This window comes from Schistocerca nitens, chromosome 3, assembly GCF_023898315.1.
Source record: "Schistocerca nitens isolate TAMUIC-IGC-003100 chromosome 3, iqSchNite1.1, whole genome shotgun sequence".
NCBI lineage: Eukaryota > Metazoa > Arthropoda > Insecta > Orthoptera > Acrididae > Schistocerca > Schistocerca nitens.
The window spans coordinates 80,799,854-80,822,405 of record NC_064616.1 but is presented as its reverse complement, the minus strand read 5'-3'; the positions used below and the strand labels follow the sequence as shown (position 1 = coordinate 80,822,405).

The window sequence follows — 22,552 nt, the reverse complement described above, 5'->3', positions numbered from 1 at the left end:
ACGTTATGCAGATGATACTACAATGTTTACCTCTTATCAGAACATCTCTGAACTCAATCACATAATAAAAGAATATCTTGACATAGCTTTGGAATGGTTTACTGCTAATAAACTCTTATGTAATCCTGATAAGGCACAACAGCTCATACTAGGCATACAAAAGATATAGAAACTAAATCAGTATAGCTTCTAGGTGTTCACAATGACTCCAAACTTAATTGGCAAGAACATACCAATCATGTCTGCAAAAAGATATCTCAGGTATCATACCTCCTTTTGAAACTAAGGGACATGGTAAACATGGATTACCTTAGGATGACATACTTCAGACTTTTCCAATAGCATATGGCCTTATTATATAGGGACATCCTCCCCATGTTGACAACACTTTAAAAATACAAAAGAAACTTTTGTGCTTAATTTGTAACACAGGTCATTTGGAAAATTTTTGTGCACTCTTCACCACACTCAAAACACTTAATGTTGTATATATATATATATATATATATATATATATATATATATATATATATATATATATATATATATATATATTTTGGCCTCTGTATATGTCTGCTTGTGTCTGTATATGTGTGGATGGATATGTGTGTGTGTGCGAGTGTATACCCGTCCTTTTTTCCCCCTAAGGTAAGTCTTTCCACTCCCGGGATTGGAATGACTCCTTACCCTCTCTCTTAAAACCCAAATCCTTTCGTCTTTCCCTCTCCTTCCCTCTTTCCTGATGAGGCAACCGTTGGTTGCGAAAGCTATAATTTTGTGTGTATGTTTGTGTTTGTTTGTGTGTCTATTGACGTGCCAGCACTTTCGTTTGGTAAGTCACATCATCTTTGTTTATATATATATATATATATATATATATATATATATATATATATATATATATATATATATGACAGAACTTGATGTCAGGGGGGAAGTTCATGACCACAATATTAGAGCTAAGTCGAAGTTAGATATACCTAGTATAGTAATAGTAATTAACTAGAGAGTGATGAATGAAGACATGTCGTTGCTGTCTGCATTGAACACCATATGAAAATAATGTGGCAACAGTTGCTGACATATAAATACATTATCCATAGTGAATAATTTGGTAAAGTGTTTGTTGGTCAGTATCAGTGATGTGGAAATCTTTTATTGTTGTGACACATTTTAGATGATGTGATCTCTATTTTATTAATTAGTATTCTCTTACATCATGTCTCTGATGAGACATGTAATTTTAAAATATTTATGGATTATTTCATTATCAGTGCTTGGAAGGACACAACATATAAAACTCTAGCATACATAGTACTTATGTTCCACAGTAATATTTATTTAATAATTCATTATGAACTGGCTTCCACCTTCCTATGCCATTGTCAGATAACTTAATAGTAAACAGGTACTCCACACAACCTCAGCAAGAGTTCATAGCTGCACAAAGATTGTTTTCCAAAAACATGTAAAATTTTACAACTATATACTGATGCAAAACCACAAGCATAACGTAATACCCAAAGAATCTCTCAACAAATAAAACATACACTCCTGGAAATGGAAAAAAGAACACATTGACACTGGTGTGTCAGACCCACCATACTTGCTCCGGACACTGCGAGAGGGCTGTACAAGCAATGATCACACGCACGGCACAGCGGACACACCAGGAACCGCGGTGTTGGCCGTCGAATGGCGCTAGCTGCGCAGCATTTGTGCACCGCCGCTGCCAGTGTCAGCCAGTTTGCCGTGGCATACGGAGCTCCATCGCAGTCTTTAACACTGGTAGCATGCCGCGACAGCGTGGACGTGAACCGTATGTGCAGTTGACGAACTTTGAGCGAGGGCGTATAGTGGGCATGCGGGAGGCCGGGTGGACGTACCGCCGAATTGCTCAACACGTGGGGCGTGAGGTCTCCACAGTACATCGATGTTGTCGCCAGTGGTCGGCGGAAGGTGCACGTGCCCGTCGACCTGGGACCGGACCGCAGCGACGCACGGATGCACGCCAAGACCGTAGGATCCTACGCAGTGCCGTAGGGGACCGCACCGCCACTTCCCAGCAAATTAGGGACACTGTTGCTCCTGGGGTATCGGCGAGGACCATTCGCAACCGTCTCCATGAAGCTGGGCTACGGTCCCGCACACCGTTAGCCCATCTTCCGATCACGCCCCAACATCGTGCAGCCCGCCTCCAGTGGTCTCGCGACAGGCGTGAATGGAGGGACGAATGGAGACGTGTCGTCTTCAGCGATGAGAGTCGCTTCTGCCTTGGTGCCAATGATGGTCGTATGCGTGTTTGGCGCCGTGCAGGTGAGCGCCATAATCAGGACTGCATACGACCGAGGCACACAGGGCCAACACCCGGCATCATGGTGTGGGGAGCGATCTCCTACACTGGCCGTACACCACTGGTGATCGTCGAGGGGACACTGAATAGTGCACGGTACATCCAAACCATCATCGAACCCATCGTTCTACCATTCCTAGACCGGCAAGGGAACTTGCTGTTCCAACAGGACAATGCACGTCCGCATGTATCCCGTGCCACCCAACGTGCTCTAGAAGGTGTAAGTCAACTACCCTGGCCAGCAAGATCTCCGGATCTGTCCCCTATTGAGCATGTTTGGGACTGGATGAAGCGTCGTCTCACGCGGTCTGCACGTCCAGCACGAACGCTGGTCCAACTGAGGCGCCAGGTGGAAATGGCATGGCAAGCCGTTCCATAGGACTACATCCTGCATCTCTACGATCGTCTCCATGGAAGAATAGCAGCCTGCATTGCTGCGAAAGGTGGATATACACTGTACTAGTGCTGACATTGTGCATGCTCTGTTGCCTGTGTCTATGTGCCTGTGGTTCTGTCAGTGTGATCATGTGATGTATCTGACCCCAGGAATGTGTCAATAAAGTTACCCCTTCCTGGGACAATGAATTCACGGTGTTCTTATTTCAATTTCCAGGAGTGTATATAAAAGTATACTTCTAGAGTAATAGCATAGGTACATTTAAGCAGAAAAAAATAACATTGGCACAGATTACAATGTTGTATGGACAAATAGATGAATGTGGTTAACATGCCAAAGAAAAAGGTGTGGGGGGGGGGGGGGGAGGGAGGGAGGGGGGGGCAGGGGGGCACGGGGGCAGGGGGGCAGAGGGGTGAAAGGAGTCTGTGGAATGTGCATGTGGAACAGTTACAACAAGCATATTATCTAATGCTGAGAAAAATATTAAATTGTTGCTGTTACTTTAGAAAGGATGACACTAAAACTGTTTACTCATTAAGGATGAGGCCAGGATTCTTTGATCAGTGTTTATTAAGGGGCAGAATTTCAATTAATGTTAGTTTTGTGCCTTTAATTCCATTGTGGAAGACATCTCACTTAATATCATAAGAACAACTGTTATTAAGAGCATTTTCGGCAAAGGTGGAATTTTTCTTTTTCAGTCTCCCACTTCTTTCATGCTTAGTCAGTGTATTAGTTACAGTCCTACCTGACTGACTATCTTAATAACTTTCCATACAAATTGCAGAGACTATAAATTCCATGCTGTTGTAACGGGGAAATCTTATCTTCACTGTTGAACAGAATGTAGACAACAGTGATCCTATTAAAAAAAGCTTGAGCATATTTCCTGAATTTTCGTTTGTTGGCATGTACCTTCAAAGTCCTGTCTACATATAGAATGGGGGCCTATTTGTTATTAGTGTGGTTTAGTGTTTTCTGAAAATGATACAAAAGTGCTGTTATCCTCTGTCTCTCCTTTCTACTGAGTATGCTGTCAATCAGGGTAGGATTATGTTATATACTTAATTTTTTCAATTAATTTTCAAAATATGTTTTGGTTTTGCATAAGATAGCACACAGGCACCATGGAGTTGAAGGCTAAATGTTTCTGTGTTATGGGATGCTGGGAACCATTTCATTACTGTGTCTGTAGAATTTACTTTCCTGTAATCTTGAATGAATGTTGTTATTTGCTAATGTCAATGGTAAGGTGTATAAAGTCAGTCCCAACTCCACTGTAAACTCAATTTTACTGTGATGTGAATTCAAATGCTGAAAATATTTGTTTAATTGTCGATGTGTCTGTTAAATGGTTTGCCCTCTGCCCCCCCCCCCCCCCTCCCCCCTAACAGAATGTAAAATCATGTATTTCTGTAATTTCTTTACATGTAATATTTTATGTAAATATGTAACAACTCAAAGAGACTGTTATCTTTGGTCACAAGGTCTGGAATACGATGTTTTAGTTTGTATTGGTGTAGAAGTGTTACATGAGTGATTTATTAAATATGTGATGCGTATAAAATAAAATAACTTTTTCTCTAAAAAACAAAATATCACGCTACCTTGCAAACCTGTTAGTCTCATCCTAACATAAAGAAAACCACAGGAACCTCTCAGTGGAAACAGTCCTAGACTTAACGAGGCCAAGATATACTATGAAGACAATAACAAAGAGATCAATGTAAAAGCTAAGTACCAACACTGTTCATACTTGTTAATGACCTCTGTCTATAAATTTGAACCTCCTGTAGATCTTGAAGTCACCATGTAGACAAAGGAGTAGGACAACTTATAGACTGTGGAAATTTAGGAAGGAAGAGGTCTGTTAAACTTGGGGGCTTGTCTGGGATATTACCGTTAAGTACGATGAGGCTAATTGTGCTTTGTTTGCAGGACAGTATAAACTTTATAATTCATAAGACATGAATATCACTGTGCACATTTCCTGGACAAGAAAAAGAGTGAGAGCCAACAAAGTACTGGCTTATTGGAGAGGTAGACCTGTGATCAAGGTGAAAAGATAAGTACAATTCCTCTTTGTTTTAAACTTTTTGTCAAGACTGTGTCTAAACATGTGGTGTCATAATGACGCTATCAGAAGAAATTAAAAAGGAAGTTGGAGAACTGTTAGCTTCAAACATGTGTGGTGTAAGTGATGATCCAGATGACTCACAAACTGAAAGAAAACTGGATCAACAGGACTGGGTAAGGTTACTGTTTGCCATAATGGGACAAATGCAGTCTGTATTAACAATGGCAATGAATTCAAATAGTGAATTCCTAGAATCTAAAATAAATATATCCAGTGAATTACTAGAAGTGAAATCACACTTAATTAGTGAATCGCTGGAAGCAAAAATGAGAAGCAACGGTGATTTACTGAAAGAAGAGATCTTAAATTTGAAAATTCAGTTAGGTGGGTGTGAACTCCAAAATTGAGGCTGTAGAAAATAAGTCTGTAATCTTAGAAAATAAACTGGCCACAGCTAGCTTAAGTCAAGGGAAAGAGATTGAAAGGTTAACCTCAGCTGAAAGAACTGTGGAGGAGGAGGTGGGCAAATTAAGTTTAGATACAGAATCAAATGTTAATTCCTTAGATGCTGAATTAAACAAAACACCAGAGTCTGTTTGCCCCACTGCAGACTCCTAACTAAGGTACGAGCATATGGGATTGGTTCCCAGATATGTGAGTGGCTCAAAGACTTCTTAAGTAATAGAACCCAGTCCGTTGTCCTCAATGGTGAGTGTTCATTGGAGGTGAGTGTATCATCTGGAGTGCCCCAGGGAAGTGTGGTAGGTCCGCTGTTGTTTTCTACCTACATAAATGATCTTTTGGATAGGGTGGACAGCAATGTGTGGCTGTTTGCTGATGATGCTGTGGTGTACAGGAAGGTGTCATCGTTGAGTTACTGTAGGAGGATACAAGATGACTTGGATAGGATTTGTGATTGGTGTAAAGAATGGCAGCTATCTCTAAATATAGAAAAATGCAAATTAATGCAGATAAATAGGAAAAAGAATCCCATAATGTTTGAATACTCCATTAGTAGTGTAACACTTGACACAGTCACGTCGATTAAATACTTGGGCATAACATTGCAGAGCGATATGAAGTGGGACAAGCATGTAATGGTAGTTGTGCGGAAGGCAGATAGTCGTCTTCGGTTCATTGGTAGAATTTTGGGTAGATGTGGTTCATTTGTAAAGGAGACCACTTATAAAACACTAATATGATCTATTCTTGAATACAGCTTGAGCGTTTAGGATCCCTATCAGGTCGGATTGAGGGAGGACATAGAAGCAATTCAGAGGCGGGCTGCTAGATTTGTTACTGGTAAGTTTGATCACCATGTGAGTGTTACGGAAATGCTTCAGGAACTCAGATGGGAGGCTCTGGAAGAAAGGAGGCGTTCTTTTCATGAATCGCAACTGAGGAAATTTAGAAAATCAGCATTTGAGGCTGACTCCAGTACAATTTTACTGCCGCCAACTTATATTACACGGAAAGACCACAAAGATAAGATAAGATAAGAGATTAGAGCTCATACAGAGGCATATAGGCAGTCATTTTTCCCTCGTTCTGTTTGGGAGTGGAACAGGGAGAGAAGATGCTAGTTGTGGTATGAGGTACCCACCGCCACACACCATATGGTGGATTGCGGAGTATGTATGTAGATGTAGATGTAACATGTAACTTAAGTGTGATAGACAAGAGATTTACTGAAATACAAGATAATTTTGTGACTAAAAATCTATGTACGAATGGTGGAAGTGTGTGGAGTAATTTACCTGTAAAAAGTTTTCCTTGCGATAATTTACACTCTGTAGACTTCTTACAACAATGCTCTGACAGTCTTGTTCCTGGTGTGTCTGATAATCTAAAGATTAAATTTGTCAAAAAAATTCTTGAGGGGGAAGCTTTGTCTTGGGCAAAAGAACATTTTTTTGAGTGGAAAACATTTGATGATTTTAAGAAGTTTCTTAAATAAGTTGTGGTCTGAGACTGAACAGGGTTGGATAAAAAGTGAATTTTTAAATGGGACTAGTTACAGGGGCAGAAACCACTCCATGAAGAACTTTTGCAGGGATAAACTTTGGAAATTGGTGCATCTAGATAAACTGTTTGATGAAATGACACAAATTGATGCTCTTAAAACTGAAAGAATACAGTGGGAATTGGTGCATGGACCTGACGACTCTTTACACCAGTTTCTAAAATATATAGACAAATTAGACAGGGCAATGGAGAGAAATGAGTAGCAGTTTAGTAATGGAAACCATTACAGTGGGAGGTGGAATTCTGATTACCATGGGAAGAATCCTAGAAGGGACAATAGAGATTTTCAGAATGAACACCAATATGATAGAACAAGAGAGTACAGCGGTAATGGGAGAGGGAGAAACTGGGAAACAATGGTGTAAATAGGAACAACGGATGGGAATATGACAACAGAATGAATACAAATTGGAGGAATGACAACAGAGGTAGCTATCCGGAAAACTCCGGTCCACCTCAATGAGGGTCCACAGCTTTGGGGTGGACAGATTTAAACATAATAGGAACACAAACTTTCACCCAAAACCTAATAGTGTAAATAACTGTACCATTAACAAACAGGTTAAACACAAGGAACACCAAGTGAATTATATTTGATACAAAAATTTGGGATGCCATGTGGCACAGTAGACCACCTCAAAATAAACATAGGAGAGATCAAAGTTCTTATTCAATTTTGGATGAGGAGATGTTAAATGATTTTTACAGCTTGGCTAAAAGGGGAGAGTGAGCTAATCACGAAGAGAGTAATAAATGTTTTAGTTCAGAATTGGGGGGGGGGGGGGGGGGTTGTTCACACAAGAAGGTGATAATGAGTCAACTGAGGATAAACCTAAGCAACAGGAGAAAGGATCAACCATAGAAAGTGAGGAACAGAGAGAAATAAACGAACCATGGACCTTGCCGTTGGTGGGGAGGCTTGCGTGCCTCAGCGATACAAATAGCCATACCGTAGGTACAACCACAACGGAGGGGTATCTGTTGAGAGGCCAGACAAACGTGTGGTTCCTGAAGATGGGCAGCAGCCTTTTCAGTAGTTGCAAGGGCAACAGTCTGGATAATTGACTGATCTGGCCTTGTAACAATAACCAAAACAGCCTTGCTGTGCTGGTACTGCGAATGGCTGAAAGCAAGGGGAAACTACGGCCGTAATTTTTCCCGAGGGCATGCAGCTTTACTGTATGATTAAATGATGATGGTGTCCTCTTGGGTAAAATATTCCGGAGGTAAAATAGTCCCCCATTTGGATCTCTGGGCGGGGACTCCTCAAGAGGATGTCGTTATCAGGAGAAATAAAACTGGCATTCTACGGATCAGAGCATGGAATGTCAGGTCCATTAATCGGGCAGGTAGGTTAGAAAATTTGAAAAGGGAAATGGATAGGTTAAAGTTAGATATAGTGGGAATTAGTGAAGTTCAGTGGCAGGAGGAACAAGACTTCTGGTCAGGTGACTACAGGGTTATAAACACAAATTCAAATAGGGATAATGCAGGAGTAGGTTTAATAATGAATAGGAAAATAGGAACGCGGGTAAGCTACTACAAACATCTTAGTGAACGCATTATTGTGGCCAAGATAGATACGAAGCCCACACCTACTACAGTAGTACAAGTTTATATGACAACTAGCTCTGCAGATGACGAAGAAATTGATGAAATGTATGATGAAATAAAAGAAATTATTCAGATAGTGAAGGGAGACGAAAATTTAATAGTCATGGGTGACTGGAATTCGAGTGTAGGAAAAGGGAGAGAAGGAAACGTAGTAGGTGAATATGGATTGGGGCTAAGAAATGAAAGAGGAAGCCGCCTGGTAAAATTTTGCACAGAGCACAACTTAATCATAGCTAACACTTGGTTTAAGAATCATGATAGAAGGTTGTATACATGGAAGAACCCTGGAGATACTAAAAGGTAAGACAGAGATTTAGGAACCAGGTTTTAAATTTTAAGACATTTCCAGGGGCAGATGTGGACTCTGACCACAATCTATTGGTTATGACCTGTAGATTAAAACTGAAGAAACTGCAAAAAGGTGGGAATTTAAGGAGATGGGACCTGGATAAACTGAAAGAACCAGAGGTTGTTCAGAGTTTCAGGGAGAGCATAAGGGAACAATTGACAGGAATGGGGGAAAGAAATACAGTAGAAGAAGAATGGGTAGCTTTGAGGGATGAAGTAGTGAAGGCAGCAGAGGATCAAGTAGGTAAAAAGACAAGGGCTAGTAGAAATCCTTGGGTAACAGAAGAAATATTGAATTTAATTGATGAAAGGAGGAAATATAAAAATGCAGTAAATGAAGCAGGCAAAAAGGAATACAAACGTCTCAAAAATGAGATCGACAGGAAGTGCAAAATGGCTAAGCAGGGATGGCTAGAGGACAAATGTAAGGATGTAGAGGCTTATCTCACTAGGGGTAAGATAGATACTGCCTACAGGAAAATTAAAGAGACCTTTGGAGATAAGAGAACCACTTGTATGAACATCAAGAGCTCAGATGGAAACCCAGTTCTAAGCAAAGAAGGGAAAGCAGAAAGGTGGGAGGAGTATATAGAGGGTCTATACAAGGGCGATGTACTTGAGGACAATATTATGGAAATGGAAGAGGATGTAGATGAAGATGAAATGGGAGATACGATACTGCGTGAAGAGTTTGACAGAGCACTGAAAGACCTGAGTCGAAACAAGGCCCCGGGAGTAGACAACATTCCATTGGAACTACTGACGGCCTTGGGAGAACCAGTGCTGACAAAACTCTACCATTAGGTGAGCAAGATGTATGAAACAGGCAAAATACCCTCAGACTTCGGGAAGAATATAATAATTCCAATCCCAAAGAAAGCAGGTGTTGACAGATGTGAGAATTACCGAACAATCAGTTTAATAAGCCACAGCTGCAAAATACTAACACGAATTCTTTACAGACGAATGGAAAAACTAGTAGAAGCTGACCTCGGGGAAGATCAGTTTGGATTCCGTAGAAACACTGGAACACGTGAGGCAATACTGACCTTACGACTTATCTTAGAAGAAAGATTAAGGAAAGGCAAACCTACGTTTCTAGCATTTGTAGACTTAGAGAAAGCTTTTGACAACGTTAACTGGAATACTCTCTTTCAAATTCTGAAGGTGGCAGGGGTAAAATACAGGGAGCGAAAGGCTATTTACAATTTGTACAGAAACCAGATGGCAGTTATAAGAGTCGAGGGGCATGAAAGGGAAGCAGTGGTTGGGAAAGGAGTGAGACAGGGTTGTAGCCTCTCCCCAATGTTATTCAATCTGTATATTGAGCAAGCAGTAAAGGAAACAAAAGAAAAATTCGGAGTAGGTATTAAAATTCATGGAGAAGAAGTAAAAACTTTGAGGTTCGCCGATGACATTGTAATTCTGTCAGAGACAGCAAAGGACTTGGAAGAGCAGTTGAATGGAATGGACAGTGTCTTGAAAGGAGGATATAAGATGAACATCAACAAAAGCAAAACGAGGATAATGGAATGTAGTCGAATTAAGTCGGGTGATGCTGAGGGAATTAGATTAGGAAATGAGACACTTAAAGTAGTAAAGGAGTTTTGCTATTTGGGGAGCAAAATAACTGATGATGGTCGAACTAGAGAGGATATAAAATGTAGACTGGCAATGGCAAGGAAAGCGTTTCTGAAGAAGAGAAATTTGTTAACAGCGAGTATAGATATAAGTGTCAGGAAGTCATTTCTGAAAGTATTTGTATGGAGTGTAGCCATGTATGGAAGTGAAACATGGATGGTAAATAGTTTGGACGAGAAGAGAATAGAAGCTTTCGAAATGTGGTGCTACAGAAGAATGCTGAAGATTAGATGGGTAGATCACATAACTAATGAGGAGGTACTGAATAGGATTGTGGAGAAGAGGAATTTGTGGCACAACTTGACCAGAAGATGGGATCGGTTGGTAGGACATGTTCTGAGGCGTCAAGGGATCACCAATTTAGTATTGGAGGGCAGCGTGGAGGGTAAAAATCGTAGGGGGAGACCAAGAGATGAATACACCAAGCAGATTCAGAAGGATGTAGGTTGCAGTAGGTACTGGGAGATGAAGAAGCTTGCACAGGATAGAGTAGCATGGAGAGCTGCATCAAACCAGTCTCAGGACTGAAGACCACAACAACAACAACATAGTAAAGTATACCATAGTAGAGATGATATTAATATTATTGATGTGAAAAGTATAGTAAGTAAACCAGAAGGCGAGTACAATGTTTTTATTGAAATAAATAATGAAGTGTTGAAACTTGATGATAGTTGTGGTGACGAAGCAAAGGAATATGATAAGAATAGTGAAGTGACAGCTGAAAATCAATTGTTACATGTCTGTCCTGATCAGTTCATGGTTAATCAAAGTGATAACAAAAGTAAAAATATAGGAAAGAATTAGATTTGAATGAGATTTTTGAAAGTAAAGGAAGCCAATTTTTATAAATTCTGTGGAACCAGTATAATGAGAGTTGTACTAGCAAAGTGTTTTGGTATCATCTAGGTGGGAGAGTAAGAGAAAGAGTCTGAGTGAAAGGTACATAAACAGTGGTGAATTATTTTGTGTGCAGCCAAAGTGTAAACTTGATACTAGTAACTTAGAATCTGACACTCACATAATGTTAATGAAGACTGAAAGGGAGGAAGTAGATGGAAATTATAGAGAAATTGAAAAAGATTTATTATGTGAAGTTTCTGAGGGGAAGGCAGATGAAAAGGAATTAGGCTGTCCATACATTAAAATAAGAGTAAATCAGTGGGAAGGAAATTGTCTTATTGATACAGGAAGCCCCATATGTGCAATATCAGAAAAATTTAGAGATAAAATTAGGGATGGTAAGAACTTTGTAGAAATGGCGGTTGTAGGGGCAAAAATCAGCCACTGCTAAGCAAAGTAAGGTAGTTAAGAGTCAAGTATTGTTAATATTTGAAATTGAAAATGTGGAATTTGAGCAAGGTTGACTTGTGGTCTCAAGGTTGGAAGAAAATATTATTTTAGGCATGAATTAGGTCTTAAAAGTGGGTGGTAACTTCTCTTGGGAAGAAAAGAGAGTTATAATTACTGAACCTGAGAAAAATAGTATCCTGAAAACAGACATGTTCATCCTTAGCTGTGGTAATTCTTGTAACCATATCAAAACTGTTGTAAGCAATGTAGATAACCAAGCCATAAGTGGTAACTCATTCTTTGATCATATAAATGAATAAAATTTCGAAGAATTAGTTGAAGTCAAATTGAAGGAAGCTGTAAATCTAAGTCAAAGTCAAAAAAATCAGCTAAGAGAAGAGTTATGGGAATTTCAGTATACATTTAGTGAGAGACTAGGGAAGGTAAAAGACTATCAGTGCAGACTTCAACTCAGAGATCATTATCGTTTCTTCCTAAAACCTTATGGCATTCCATTCTCCAGGAAAAAAGATGTGGAAATCCAAAAAATGGAAACTTGGGGGATTATAGAAAGAAGTAGAAGTGCATAATACAACAACCCATTAGTAATTGTATCCAAGAGAAATGGTGGGGTTAGACTTGTACTTGATTCTAGGCACCTTAATAAGTTTTTGATTAGAGAAAATGACCATCCTGAGAATATGGACAAGCTTCTGTACAAATTTGATAATGTAAAATCTATGTGTAGTCTAGACTTGACATCTGGTTTTCACCAAATACCCCTTGAACTTGATTCTAGGAAGTATACTGTCTTTTTGTATGGTGGCAAAAGTTACCAATATTGTGTTGTCCCTTTTGGATTGAATGTATCTGTTGCTGAATTTATCAGAGCATTGGATTTTGTATTAGGTGATGAATTGTCTTCAAAATTAATAATATATGTAGATGACATTCTTGTAACTGGAAAAACATGGGAAGATCATTTAAACCTTTTGAGACAAGTCTGTGCAAAATTGAGGGAAGGGGGAATGACTGTAAAATTGGAAAAATGTAGTTTTGGAGTTAATGAACTGCAATTTTTGGGACATAATATTTCAGAAAAGGGAATCTCACCTGATAAGGATAAACTTGAGGCCATTGTAAACTTTCCTATTCCCAAGAACAAAAAACAACTCAAGTCCTTTTTTGGTCCCACTGGATTCTATAGAAAATTTCTTAGTTCCCAGGCTTTAAATGCAAACTGCTTATGTAATATACTAAAAAAGAATACTGTTTGGGACTGGACACAAGAATGTCATGATGCATTTGTGGAAATAAAGCAACAACTGTCCCAAAGTCAGATGTTGTATAGACCTGTTATGTTGTTACCATTCTGTATAATGACAGATAGTAGTGAGGCAGGTTTAGGGGCACACTTGTTTCAAAACATAGAAGTAGAAGGAAAATTAGAACACCATTCTATTGCTTTTGCTAGCTGTGTTTTACAAAAGTATGAAAAATCATATACAGTCATGGAGAAGGAACTACTTGCTATCCACTGGGCATTCAATAAGTTTAAAAATTATCTGTTAGGGCACAAAGTAATTGTCTTCTCTGACCATAAAGCACTGTCCTACATTCAGGAGTGCAGTACTCTATCATGACTGTATAACAAGGTGGGTTTTATTTCTTCAACAGTTTGACTATGAGATCAGATTTATTCAGGGTGATCATAATGTGATTGCAGATGCCCTTTCCAGGGTACCAGTGGATGCAGATTTTGAAAATGCTTATGGAAAAGAGGAGAAAGAGTTCAAACTTATGTACATAAAGGGTGTAAAAGATGAAGCTGAAATACTAAAAATCTGTAATGATATTTGTAGAAACCAAAATCATGATGAAAATTGGAAATTGATTAAAAGTTACATAGGGAAAAAGGGAGGAGAAAAGGTAGATCAATATTATAAAGTACAAAAAGGGATTTTGTTTAGGAGACCTAGACCTGACTTAGACAGTTGGAAACCATGTGTGGCCTGAGCAATCTATTGACACTTTAATCAGCTACATACATGAAAGCTTTGGACACTGTGGAGCAACAAAATGTATACAGAAGATACAGGAAAATGTATACTTCTATAATATGGGTAGGAGGGTGAAGAAGAAACTTGCAACCTGTGATTGTTGTCAGAGAGTAAAAGTGAGTAACCAAACATCTAAAGAGTTGATGCAAAACATTTTACCAAATAAAAACCTTGAATTGATAGCTGTTGATTTATATGGACCACTACCAAAATCAAGGGGAGGGTACAGTTACATCTTCATTTTAGTTGATGTTTACTCTAAATTTATAAAATTGTACCCATTAAAGAAAGCAATGAGTAAACAAATTATCATCAAGCTGATGAATCATTATTTCACAAATGTTGGTATACCCCAGGCCATCATGTCTGATAATGGATCACAGTTTACATCTAAATTATGGAAAAATTTTATTGAAGATACAAGAATAAAGCATATTTTGATTTCTGTCTGTCACTCATCAAGCAACCTAGCAGAAAGGTACATGAGGGAAATGGGAAGGCTTTGCAGAATATATTGTAGTAAACATCATGTTAATTGGATTCAAAATGTCACTGACTTCGAGGATATAATGAACAGCCTACAGCACTCATCCATGGGTTTTTCACCTTATGAGGTAATGTTTAATAGATGACCTGCAAACTTGATTTCTGAGAATGTTGATTTCCAACCTTGCCAAACTATGACACGCCAGGAAAGGGAAACAACTGTTAGGAACACTATGAAAAAGCAAGGAGAGGTAAGAAAACAGAGACATGATGCAAGAAGTAAAGGAGTACAGTTCAGGACAGGAGATCTGGTTTTAGTAAAAACAAAAGAAAAATGTAAATTGATGACTTCAGATATAAAGAAATTTTTTGACATCTATATAGGCCCCTTTGAAATCAAGGAAAAACCACACCCTAATGCCTTTAGGCTAATCTACCCAAAATCCAAGAAGTTATTTGGACTGCGCAATGTTACAGAGTTAAAATTCTACAAACATGACCCATAAAACAGTCATTAATAAGTAAAACATTGCTCATAAACAAATAGTTGGCAGGACCAACTATATCACTTTATTGTTTTATTATTCAAGGAAAACTTGCTGTCAAAGTATGGAACTATGTCAGCTAAAAGTATGAAGTAGATTTTGTGTTAATTTGAATTATGTTTGTACTGATTTATCTTTGTTCTGTAATATACCCATTCATTAAATTTAGTATGAGATCACGCTGTCAGACTACGAACCATTCGACTGTTTCACAGTAATGTTTCTTAACAGCAGCCAAATGTAATGATGTGCATACTTTTAAAGTAATAAGACATGAACAGTGATTATGTGTAAGGAAGAAAAACCTTTTCATTAGTAAGTTATGTCAGATGGAACATTATTTAATGGATAAAACAAACTGGAGATATTTGTCAGATTATGAGAGTGTGCATTGAAAGACCAGGTATGTTGTAGTGTGTTAAAAAATGTGGTGGGTAGTCATGATATTTAATTAGGTGAATTAAGAATGTATTGAGGTTTAGATCATTATGGAGACAGTTGTGTTACATTTGAAACTCTTGTGATGGATTGAAGGTTATGTGGTACTAATTTTGAGGTTTATATTGTGAGAGAATATTTTGTAATAGTTTAGGTAATTTGATGTTCAAGTGAATGAAGAGATGTTAGGAATTTATCCCATGCTCTGTTACACAGTTTGAAATAATTTCTATTCATGACAGAATGCTATTTGCGACACAGGAGAGTAAATCAAAATGGAAACACTGTTTAATAATGATGTAAAGTTGAGGTATAAATACTAACAATTTGACACAATGGAAGTGTAGAGTTTGTCATAATTTGACCTATAAAGCTGACATAGATGTACAATGTGAGAATTTTGCAATGATAGGGGCACAATCATATAAGGAACATCTCAGCTACTTTATTATAAAGGAAACATTACATCATAAATATATAAACCAGTCTCTCAGAAAATACAGTGCTGATCACATATCATTAAATTTGCACTTGATTCATCATGTGATTACATTTGTCACATATACATGAATTCTCCCTAAGAGACAACCATTTAGCATTGTGTATAAGTATTGTATCATTTTGAACTGTCTATTTTATGTATGCAGTTGAAAGAACCTGTTTATTTTAGAATAATGATATCTTTAGATTTAATGGTTGTGAGAGATGCCCTCATTCCACAGTTCACTTAATGTATTCTAAAGAAACCCCTGACACTGTTATCTGCTATCAGAAGAGTGAGTTTAACTAAGATACATTGAGTCAGTGTTGAAGTAAACTTGAATTTATACAGATACTATATAATTATGTACCCATTTTAAAAAAATATAATAGAGGGAAACATTCCACGTGGGAAACAACAATTACATTTGTTATTGTCACTGTAGCATTTCGAAATCTTTTCTGTCGTCTTATTTTCTCTTTCTGTTTTTGCTTGTGTCTGTATATGTGTGGATGGATATGTGTGTGTGTGTGTGTGCGAGTGTATACCTGTCCTTTTTTCCCCCTAAGGTAAGTCTTTCCGCTCCCGGGATTGGAATGACTCCTTACCCTCTCCCTTAAAACCCACATCCTTTCGTCTTTCCCTCTCCTTCCCCTCTTTCCTGATGAGGCAACAGTTTGTTGCGAAAGCTTGAATTTTGTGTGCGTGTTTGTGTGTCTATCGACCTGCCAGCGCTTTCGTTCGGTAAGTCACATCATCTTTGTTAACCTGTCCCATGCACCCTCCCACCACCACCTACTCCAGTCCTGTAACCCGGAAGGTGTACACGATCAAAGGCAGAGCCACGTGTGAAAGCGCCCACGTGATCTACCAACTGACCTGCCTACACTGTGATGCATTCTATGTGGGAATGGCCAGCAACAAACTGTCCATTCGCATGAATGGACACAGGCAGACAGCGTTTGTTGGTAATGAGGATCACCCTGTGGCTAAATATGCCTTGGTGCACGGCCAGCACATCTTGGCGCAGTGTTACACCGTCTGGGTTATCTGGATACTTCCCACTAACACCAACCTATCCAAACTCCGGAGATGGGAACTTGCTCTTCAATATATCCTCTCTTCCCGTTATCCACCAGGCCTCAATCTCCGCTAATTTCAAGTTGCCGCCACTCATACCTCACCTGTCATTCAACAACATCTTTGCCTCTGCACTTCTGCCTCGACTGACATCTCTGCACAAACTCTTTGTCTTTAAATATGTCTGCTTGTGTCTGTATATGTGTGGATGGATATGTGTGTGTGTGCGAGAGTATACCCGTCCTTTTTTCCCCCTAAGGTAAGTCTTTCCGCTCCCGGGATTGGAATGACTCCTTACCCTCTCCCTTAAAACCCACATCCTTTCATCTTTCCCTCTCCTTCCCTCTTTCCTGATGAGGCAACAGTTTGTTGCGAAAGCTTGAATTTTGTGTGTATGTTTGTGTTTGTTTGTGTGTCTATCGACGTGCCAGCGCTTTCGTTTGGTAAGTCACATCATCTTTGCCCTTGGGAAATCAATTTTATTACTAACTTTTGGAACTAGAATTTTTATTATGATGTGTGTATTAGATATAATATGTTCCATGTCTATACTATAGTTAGAGACATAGTCGGACTCACACCCTTATAAAAAAAAAAAAACTTTTTCTATGTATGACAAAACTTCCTCCAAAAATTAATACTATTATGGACATTTCAGATAAGAGATGAAAAAAGCAGGCTGAGGAGGAAATGTGAAAATATGTTTAGACAACCAGTACTGGGACGCTGTGAGCAAGGTGGTGAACATCTGACAGACATTTATCAAGAGGCGAGAAGGCATTGATAAGTACCATAAGTGAACTACTGCAATGAAAATTGAACACTGTGTACTAAAAAAAAAAAAAAATAAAAAATAAAAAAAAATCCCCCAGCCATTTAAAATTGTGAGCTTGAAGAGCTTTAAACCATATGTTAAAATTTCTGCACGAGTTCAATAGTAAGACTTTGGGACTTGTCTGACCTATTGCACATCCTTTTCATAGTGATACAAATTAAGAAATATTTAAAAAGACTAATTTGTGTGGAATAATTTTAAGTAATATCCTTGTTATGTTGTACTCAATCAGATCTTTTCTGGAGGAAACAGTTTTGCATGTCTTTAGGACACATTAATCAATGGGAAAGTTAATTTTTCACGAAGTGCTTATGTTCCATAGTGATACACAATCCCATGCATGGCATGCATGAATTTGTTTGGGGGGGGGGGGGGGAGGTATTATAACAGAACGTAAAATCATGTATTTCTGTAATTCTTTTACATGTAATATTTTGTGTAAATATCGTCTTTGACTTCTCATTTAACAATTCAAAGAGACTGTTATCTTTGGTCATGGTTGTGCGGGGAGGAGGTGGATCTTTGGAACACGAGATCGGTTGGGTTTGGTGGTAATACAGATGTGGTGGAAGACAATATTTTAGTTTATATTGGTGTAGAAGTGTTACATGTGTGATTTATTAAATATGTTATGTGTATAAACTAAAATAACTTTTTCTCTAAAAAACAAAATATCACGCTACCTTGCAAACCTGTTAGTCTCATCCTAACACAAAGAAAACCGCTGGAACCTCTCAGTGGAATCACTCCTAGACTTAACAAGGCCAAGATATACTATGAAGACAATAACGAAGAGACCAGTGTAAAAGCTAAGTACCGACACTGTCCGTACATGTTAACAACCTCTGTCTATAAATTGGAACCTCCTGTAGTTCCTGAAGTCACCATGTGGACAAAGGAGTAGGACAACTTATAGACTGTGGAAATTTAGGGAGGAAGAGGTCTGTTAAACCCTCCACCACCCACCAGTTTTTTCATGTTTACTGTAGTAACCCACACATTACTGCACCTCCATCAAAACTAATGCAGAGCATGTCAATACACCCACTCATTTGTGAGGTGTACCTTTGGGCTCCTCCAGGCACTTACAAGAGGCCTTGGTCCATCACCTGCAGTCTGTAGCAACTGGCCCCTGGCTGATAAATGCTATTTATATAACCATGTACTGGCTCCAGCTGGCAGTCTTGTGTGTGTTCTCTAAACTTTATTGTACTTATGCTGTCACACTGTGACTTAATAAATACTTGTTTTCTTATGGCCACATCCTTTATTGTGTGTAGAATTAGAACACAAGTGACAGGGAGTAGAACTTTCATGTACTCAGTTTCAGTGATTATTTTTTCGTGTCAATTATCCATGGAAGTGGTACTTCAATCACTTCTTCAGCAGCAGCAACTTACTACGGTCATCTTCAAAAAAACTCATGGCTGTGTCACACACACAGGCTCCACCATCTCAGGTGCACCCCCACCATTTCCATCATATAATGACTCTGCTATAGAGTGGGAGGCTTATGAAATACATCTCCATCAGCACTTTGTTGCATTCAATGTAAGGGAGAAAGAAATTTGTAAGGCTTTCTTTTTATCATGGATTCCTCCTCATATGTACCAGTTATCAAATCTCCTTTCCAGGAATGGGCCCCACTCTTTTGGATGATATGTGTAGTTTCTTGCCTTCTTCCCATGGTAAATGCAGACAGGTCATTGCTGCTTGTATCGAATTTTACCAGTGCTGCTGCCACAAGCACATACAACTGTCTTATTGGGCTCAGGCAACAGAGCTGTAGGGTTTGAGCCACAAGTATCACTAAATTACTACAACCTCCAAAGAATCCTATCCAGACTTCATGGTTAGAGATGCGATTATCTGCTTAGCACCCAATAAGGAAGTTCATCCAAGAGTCCTTCAGTGTGAGGATCTATCTTCAGAATAAGATTTAAACATTTCTCAGTCCTTTGCAGTCTCCCATAGTGTGGATCACCAAACTGAAGCATCGTGTGATGTTGCCACTGTTGGCAGTGAACCACTTTGGTGCAGAGCAACAAGGTTGATGAGCAAGGAGGAATCAATGCCGTTCAAATCAGGAAACCTAGCCACAATGGACAAACCCATCAGCAACAACAAGGACACTATGTGGCATTTATATAATGCCCTTCTTGCTTTGTGCAAAACGAGAGAGCTGCATGCCACAAGAGGTGGGCATTGTGCCACAAGTGTCACAAGAAAGGCCACATAGTGTCAGTTTGTCATTCCCAGCCTTCCTCAGAACAAATGGATGTTGACATTCATTCTAGGTCATCATTGTTTACTAGTTGGAATAAGCTCTTTATTGAAGTATCTGTGCTGAACACACTGTTATCGCCACAAGTGGACACTGGCACAGCTGTTTCACTCTTCAGCCCTCAAACATACACATGGCTGGGTTCCCCACCATTGGCTCCCATCAAACACCATCTGGTAAGCTACAATAAACTGCATATTCCTGTTCATGATCAATTTATTCTCACAACAGCTTACCAATCTGTACTCTGTCCTACCACATATTTGGTTTTTCATGTACTTCACACTGAAAATTTGACTGAGTTAGACACTTTCGTTGGTTTTCAATTTTCTACTACTGACACTGTGCATCTTGTATCAGATCAAGCTCCTTATCATGACCTAGGTTCATTGTCTTCTGAATTTTTGGATTTGTTGTCTGAGGGATTAGGCTGTGTGAACAACTTCACAGTGCATATCATGCTTAAACCTTTGGCTTGGGCGCATTTTTCCTAGTGCAGTCCAAATGTGTCCTTACATGAACAAGAAAAGTCCACATTGGATCAATTGACATCATTATGCATCATTCGACCAACAAGTGCGTGGGCTACCCAGTGAATGTCAAAATATCTAAGGGTCTACTCCAGGTTTATGAAGTCTTTAAAGTTACAGTAACTGCACAGTCTGTTATTGACACAAACCATCTGCCTCAAGCTGTTAATTACTTGCAAAATTGGCTGGGATCAGTCCTTTTCCCAAATTGACTTAGGTGAAGTCCACTTGCAGGTTCCATTAGATGGCACACCAAAATGATTGCTCATAGTGAACAAGCCTTTTGGTCTTTATCAATGTCAATGTTTATTATTTGGAGAACTAATGCCTGAGCTATCTTCCAGGGCATTTTGGAGCAACTTATGGTAGATGTTCCTTGTTGCATCAACTATCTTAATAATATTGTAGTTAAAGACACAATGACAGAAGAACACTTACATAACCTCCATTCTCTCTTTACTCTTCTGTTAACTGCAGGTGTTAAATATAAGCTTACTAATTCACACTTTTTTCAACCTTCTGTTGCGTATCTGTCACAAAATTTCCTGGCAGGGTGTTTGACTTACTGAACTGCATATTGATTGGGAAAATCGCACATTATCACAGGTTTATTCTGGATTCAGCCACTCTGGCTCACCCTCTGCACCAGTTGCTTCATAAAAACGTTCCTTTCAAGTGGTTTCTAGCCTGTGGGCATGCATTTATGCAACTTAAAACAAAATATGCTCCTCGGCTTGCTTTGCCATCTCCCAACTTGGTAAACATTTAGTGTTGTCGACAGATGTGTTCTAGTATTTAGTGGTGACAGTTACAGCCCATCATCACACAGATGACTTGGAGAAACCTATTGCTTTTGCATCCAAAACACTCAATGCAGCTCAGCAGCACTATTTGCAAGTCGAAATAGAAGTCCTTGAGACCATTTATGCTTTAAAAAAATTCATGTGTCATATGGTACAAAATTTAATTTTGTCACAGATTATAAAGTTTTAGTTTCCTTGTTTTAACCTTCAGCTGTTTTACCTGACAAAGCCACTTATTGCCTTCAATGTTGAGCCTCATTTTTGTTGAGAGAAGTCTTAAGCATGTGGTACATATGGTATGACAAATGTGTCTTGACCATCTGCCGAGCTGGGCATCTGACACACTACCTTTCCCTGTTAGGTGGTGTCATTCTCTTATTGATGGGAGGGGGTACTCCCCACGTTGTGTTTCCAGCAGAACTGTGCATGGAGGTTCCTAATGTGTTACATCAAGGTCATTGGGGAGCCTCTTGCACTAGACAACTGGCCTGCCAACACATGTTCTGGCCAAGTATTGATCAAACGGTAGAGTGCCTGGATCTGGCCTGCCACAAGTGTTCAAATCAACAGCTGCCACTGCACAATGCTTTTTTCCCCTTGGTAAGCCCCCACATTACCTTGAAAAAGATTCCATATACTTCACTGGACTTTTTTTAGATAGTTTTTGGTGGTTATTGATTGTTTATGCCTTTTCCAAATTTCTTTATGTTGTTCATTGTCCATCCAACGCAGCAGTCATGACTGTCAAGGCACTGTCCAGTTTTTTTTTTTTTTCTGTCAGATGTCTACTTGCTACAGTGGTTTCAGAAAATAGTCTTCAATTTTTGGATCAATCTTTTAAAGAATTTTGTTCACACAATGGAATGTACCACATCACATTGACTCCCTTTTATCCACAGTCCAATGACAATGCAGAACATCTTGTATGAACATTCAGAACACAAATGCACAAATATGTCATGGAATTTCTTAGTGGAGAAGACCCTTGTATTCTTTCTCAGTTGTTACAGAATGACTAATATGGGACCGGAGCCCGCCCAAGCTCTTGTACGGCCAGCAGCCGTGGACACAGCTCGATCTCCTGCTGCCACACAAGTGTCCTGTGGCAGTACTGATGTCACTGCACTTTGTCTTGGAAGTCCAGTCTGGCCCCAAGGGTTATTGGATTCCAGGCATCATCCACAGCCAGTGCAGGTGCTGTGCATTCATGGTGTGTACCGATGAGTACCTTGTGGCATGCCACTACAATTAGCTGTTCCCTC

At 39.2% G+C, this 22,552-nt stretch overlaps 2 protein-coding genes across 3 annotated transcripts in view; both read right to left on the bottom strand.

Annotated features, from left to right (window-relative positions):
- The window catches only part of LOC126248044 (uncharacterized), a 557,758-nt gene that overhangs the window by 195,582 nt on the left and 339,624 nt on the right, over nucleotides 1-22,552 (bottom strand). The window lies entirely within an intron of this gene.
- Nucleotides 1-22,552, bottom strand: part of LOC126248043 (uncharacterized) — a 706,800-nt gene that overhangs the window by 561,820 nt on the left and 122,428 nt on the right. The window lies entirely within an intron of this gene.